The 5,409-nt window shown below is 45.1% G+C and overlaps 1 long non-coding RNA gene across 1 annotated transcript; it reads right to left on the minus strand.

The window, feature by feature from the left end:
• Positions 1-2,473: 2,473 nt before the first annotated feature.
• On the minus strand, positions 2,474-3,054 carry LOC139831626 (uncharacterized). The gene is made up of 3 exons (XR_011746126.1): positions 2,833-3,054; positions 2,661-2,733; positions 2,474-2,563 (listed from the first exon to the last, which is right to left on the minus strand). It is a non-coding gene; the product is annotated as an uncharacterized lncRNA (long non-coding RNA).
• Between the last annotated feature and the right edge of the window lie 2,355 nt (positions 3,055-5,409).

Here is a 5,409-nt window from a genome sequence, read left to right on the forward strand (position 1 = left end):
GGCTTGGTCCTTACATTGTCACGGAAGTAATCGGAGGAGGAGCATACAGGCTAAAGGACAAGAAGACAAGGGTGGAGGAGCAAAACCCTTGGAACGTGGCGCAACTCAGGCGGTTCTACGCCTAGAGTCGAAATATAGTCCTTGTAAAACTTCAATGTACTGAAACGCCCACGAGTTTTCAGACGCACTCTTTTCCTTTTTCGGGGCACCGAGTGGGGCCGGGAAAGGTTTTTAATGAGGCGGGCTCATGGTGCTGGAACATAATAAAGATAGCGTCAATATAACTTTTCTTCATCGACACGTTCAAAAAGTCTCCGACCCGACGAATCTCAATATAGTTCCTCGAAAAAAGAAAAAACTTCGCCTTGGTATCAAAATACCTCGCGAGTCAATAAAGATACAAAATAGTACTCAACAAAAGCCCGAAGGCTGATTCTCGGCAAAACTACATATTGAATAAACGCCTTGGTTCAAAACCTCGCGACACACAAATACAGAAAACAGCCACCGAAACACTCGGCGGCTATACAAATATAGAAATCTGATGATTGCTTCACAATATAATCACAATCATGGGTTACAAAAAAGAGTTATCTACCAAAGGAAAATAATTAGTCATGATTCAATATGTTATCAAGGGTAATTCTGTTCTCTTCAGGAGCAGCACCAAGAAAATCAGCATAATGACCATCTGCAAAAAAGTCGGGATCCATCCGAAGAAGGTCTTCAATCATTTCTTCGGCTATAGGCGAAACCTTCGTATTAATTCGGTCAACACCAATTCTTCGGCGCCTTACTTTCTCATGAACTTTCGCAACAACTTGAGTCAGGTCAAGTTTCGAGTGGCAAATCTGAAGCATGATAAGGGCAAATCTGGCGCCAGCTACCAGTTGAGCTCTGACAAAGTCATGGATCCTATGGGCATCCTTAAATTTCTCCATTAACTCGGGAAGAGTTTTTGGTTGAACGTTCCGGGGAAACATGGAGTTATAAACCATAGACAGGGTCTTGGTACAGAAGTCAAGGAAGTCGCGAGATTGAGAGGTGCGATCCTGAAATCTGACAATCTGGCGGGTCCTCTCCGGGGTAGCCCAAAACAAAGAACCATGGTCAAGGGAAAGGTTAACAAGGAGGTTCGTCCTAGTATTTACCCTCTCTTCCTCGGCAGCAGCATCAGCAAAGGAACCTATTAGAAACAACGGAGTAGAAAATTTTAAGAGACATAGCATGAAGACGAAAGATATCGGAGGATGAAACAAGCATACCCGACATATCCGCACTGGCTTCATTCATTAACTCGAGCATGAAATTTTCTCGAGTAGTTGCCTTTTCAGCCTCGGAAGCAGCAATTTCCTTAGCAGCCACGGCCTCGCGAGCTTGCTGAAGTGCAACTTTTTCGGCTTCAGATGACTTACGAGATTTTTCCATCATCACAAGAGTTTGCTTCTTTGCATATTGAAGTTGCTGCCGAAGTTCATCCAATTCTCGTGGCAAAGAATCTTCGACAGGTGTGGCATCAGCAAGAATTCTCTTCAAGCAAGAGGAAGAAGGCGAAACATTGGAAGGAGCGGAAGATGGAGTATAGTTATCAAATACCAACTGAAATATAATAAAACAAGACAACATCAATCAACAAGCAAAAAATAGAGTCTTCATTAATCTTCCGGAATAATTACAAAGGCCTTACAATGGAGCTAACGAAGTACGTGTCGCCAAATAACTACTTTGGCGACAAGAGCAAAAGAAACAGAGCAAGAAAAATAAAGAGGCATGCAACTAGACCTCCGGCCTTGATGAGCTAGGAGTCGAAGCTGGTTTGATCCCGAGATAAGCCAAGATTTTCTTCGTATTGGGCTTGGCTGCCTTAATCAGGGACCTCCACCTTGATTGCTCTATCTGATCGGTGTCGCCAACTTTTGTCCAATCAACAGTCTGTTGTCGACAACCAGAGCAACAACGGTACCTTCGACAAAGAATCTTCATATTTTCTTGGCGCATCTTCAGTCCAAGGTCTTCTGGTGAATTGAACATCTTGGCAAGGGTAAGGAAAGTCGGGGGCTCCTCTTTCTTCGGGAAGAAGTAGGGGAACAGCGCCGACAAACATGCATTAGCATTTGCCACGCCTTCACGAATTTCGGACCCATGAAGCTCCAGATAGGAAAGTGCGTCAAGGAGAGGGTCATCGACAGGATTCTCCAGATCAAAATCTTGGTTTGTTTGGTCTGCCAAGGAAACAAAACGTTGGTCAGCAACAAGAAACAGCGGTTCTCATAAAAATAGAAGGGATCAATAATATTACTGTGAGTGCGTCGACTTTGTGATTTCAGGCGCTTGAGGATCCCCTGTTCACGAGAAGCTTGTGCAGCTTTGTGCTCGTTTAAGGCAGATGTAGCATCCTCAAGTCTTTTCTGCAGTTCCTCGACACTAGCAGCTTTTGCTTTGGCTTCATCAGCCTCGACTTTGGCTTCGCTAGCAACAAGTTCGGCTTTCTTGCGAGCCGCCTCACTCTGCTCAAGTTTTTGAGCAAGTGCGTCGGCACGTTTGTTGGCCTCTGCAAGTTTCTCTGTCGAGATATAAAAAGAAAGAAGAAAGATCAAAAATCGCGACAAGCAACAGGAGCAAAAAGTCAAGAAAAAACGGCAAGTATAAAAGTTGATTACCTTCGGCTCTGCTAGCATACTCACGATACCCAATAAATTGGGATCCGATGCGGAGAAGCTCTTTGATCATAGGCTGTTAAAGAAGAACACAGCAAGAGAAAGATCGACATGAAAAAGATAGTGAAGGCGTGTAAAAGCAAAAAAGAGGAAATAAAGATATCGACAAACTTACATCATCTAAGAGCAGAGTCGACGAGCTGCCCAATTGAGGAACAGGTTCAACAATTTTTTCAATCCTTGTCCTTTTTGGTGAAGGAGCAAGGGGGCTTGCTGGCGGAGTTGTGGTGACGACGTTTTGTTGAGGAGGCGAGGATTCTTCTCCTTCAACTAGCGTGTCTGAAGCAAGTACAGTATGTGACGTGCTTGTCCGAGGAGCCACGTCAACAGTTGGTACTTCTTCTTCGTCATCACTGTTGATCAAAAATCGGCAGCATAAAAAGCAAGACAAGATAAACTCCTCGAGTACAGAAAAAGGGAGAAATAAAGGTGACTTACGAGCTGACGAAGGATTCAATATAAGGATCATAAGCTGCCTTCGGATGAGAAGGAACAACTTTTTCAGCCTTAGAAGTGCCAGAATCCTCGGCATTATTCCTTTTCCTTTTGTTCCTTGGGGAAACAGCAGGAGGAAGGGATTGCGTCGATTCGCTGGTTTCAGATTCAACTTCTTTTTCATGGGAAGCCGCAGATTTGTGAGAACCTGCGACTTCACTTTCAGGAATAGAAGAACCTTGGGTGTCTTCGGCAATGATAGCCTGTTCTTCGACTTCTCCATCCTCAGGAAGAGGAGGAAGGGAAGCCATAGTAGGATGGTTCTGCAAGAAAATAGCGACAAAAGAAAAATTAGAGAGATATCAATACAATGAGATGCAGGGAAAGTTCGGAACAAGACAGAAACTCGAGAAGACAAAATACCTCGGGGAGAGGATTGGAGGAGCTGTATGGTTCCACGCGACAAGAGGAGGGAATAGGATCCTTCTTAGCCAAGCGGGAAACTCTTCGAATCAACTTCTCCAAGTCCTTTGCAGAAAGATCACTGGAGATTCTATTGGCATCGTTTTCACCAGAATACGTCCAAAGGGGATTTTTGCGGGCCTGAAGAGGCTGCACTCTAATCCTAAGGAAGTACGCGGTGATTTGAACACCAGACAGTTCTTTGCCTCGAGTATTTTGAAGCTGATGAATACGAGACATAAGTGCTTCTGTCGACGTTTTATCTTCTTCGGAAGCTTCAGCATCCCAGGAGCGGCGGCGCTGAATTTTCGCACTCCCGTCAAAAGGGGCTATGTTGTGCTCAACTGAATTGGCACCTTCTTCGTGTATGTAGAGCTACCTTTTGCGCCACCCTTGGACAGAATCAGGAAATTTGACGTCGAAGTAATCAATATCAGATCGAACACAGATAACAACGCCGCCTATGTTATAGGAGGCGTTGTGAGAGCCATTGCGGCAGAGGCAGAAAATGCGCTTCCACAGAGCCCAGTTAGGAGGGACTCCAAGGAAGCACTCGCAAAGAGTGATAAAAATAGAGACATGAAGGATGGAATTGGGGGTCAACTGGTGCAGCTGAATCCCATAAATAAAAAGAAGGCCGCGGAGGAAATCGTGAATTGGGGTAGAAAGGCCGCGGATAAGGTGATCAACGAAACTAACCCGGTACTCCATTGGAGGGTTTGGGTAGCTTTCTTCGCTGGGAAAGCGGATGGCGTCCTCTTTCTTCATCAGGCCTAGCCTCTTCAGCAGGTTGACGTCTTGGTTGGAGATTTTAGATCTCTCCCACTCAAGGTCTTCAGCGGCCATCTTGGAGTCTGGAGTACTGTGGCGAGTAAGTCGCGTGCGCGGTGGCATCAATGGCACTGGGAAAGCAACCAAAGAGAATTGGGCGCAGGGGAAGTTTTTGTAAAGAGGAACAGATGGGCGGCGCAAGCAATGGACTGAACGGAGGTTGAAGAAAGGTTTATATAGGGATCAGGCGAAGCAAAGCACCGTTGGATAGAGAAATCGTGTGGTGCAAAAAGATCTTCTAGATAAAAGGGTAAAAAGGTATTTTTACTGAGATAGGCGTTACCGTACGTGCGCCAGGAAAAGCGGAGGACGTGTGTCCCCCACTTGCACGACGTTTCAACATGGTGGAAATAATGAACCCACAAGGCAGAAAAATCCCGATTATTAACAGGGATGAAGTGAATTTGAATAAGGGAAGCGTGCCGACAAGAAAAATAAAAGAAGATTGGCGACAGGAGAAGTTATTTGAATACTTCGGGAGCCTTTGGTCAAATACAAGTTTTTGCCCAAATGCTCGGGGGCTACTTCGACAAAAGTAAAATTTCGAGTATGGCAATATAGAAATTGGGGGAGCCTACAACCAAGCACAAGTCCTTGGCTGTAGCCTCGGGGGCTACTCCCATCGGGAGCGCTGTTCGCGCACCCGAGAGATAAAAAGAAGATCATATCGGGAAATAATGACAATATAGCGACAAGGTGGACTAAAATGTTGAGCCTACAACCAAGCACAAGTTCTTGGCTGTAGCCTCGGGGGCTACTCCCATCGGGAACGCTGTTCGCGTGCCCGATGAAATTAAAAAAGAAAAATAGAAGAGCAAAAGAGTATATTTCGAGTTATAATTAACTCTACATATACTCCCATCGGGAGAGCAATATAAGTCATATTTGACTCGATAAAATGTGCCATTCCAACAGCTGGAAAAGCACTCGACAATATATTCTCAGAACGCCAAAGTTGCGACCA

This window comes from Lolium perenne, chromosome 5, assembly GCF_019359855.2.
Source record: "Lolium perenne isolate Kyuss_39 chromosome 5, Kyuss_2.0, whole genome shotgun sequence".
NCBI classification, from domain to species: Eukaryota; Viridiplantae; Streptophyta; class Magnoliopsida; order Poales; family Poaceae; genus Lolium; species Lolium perenne.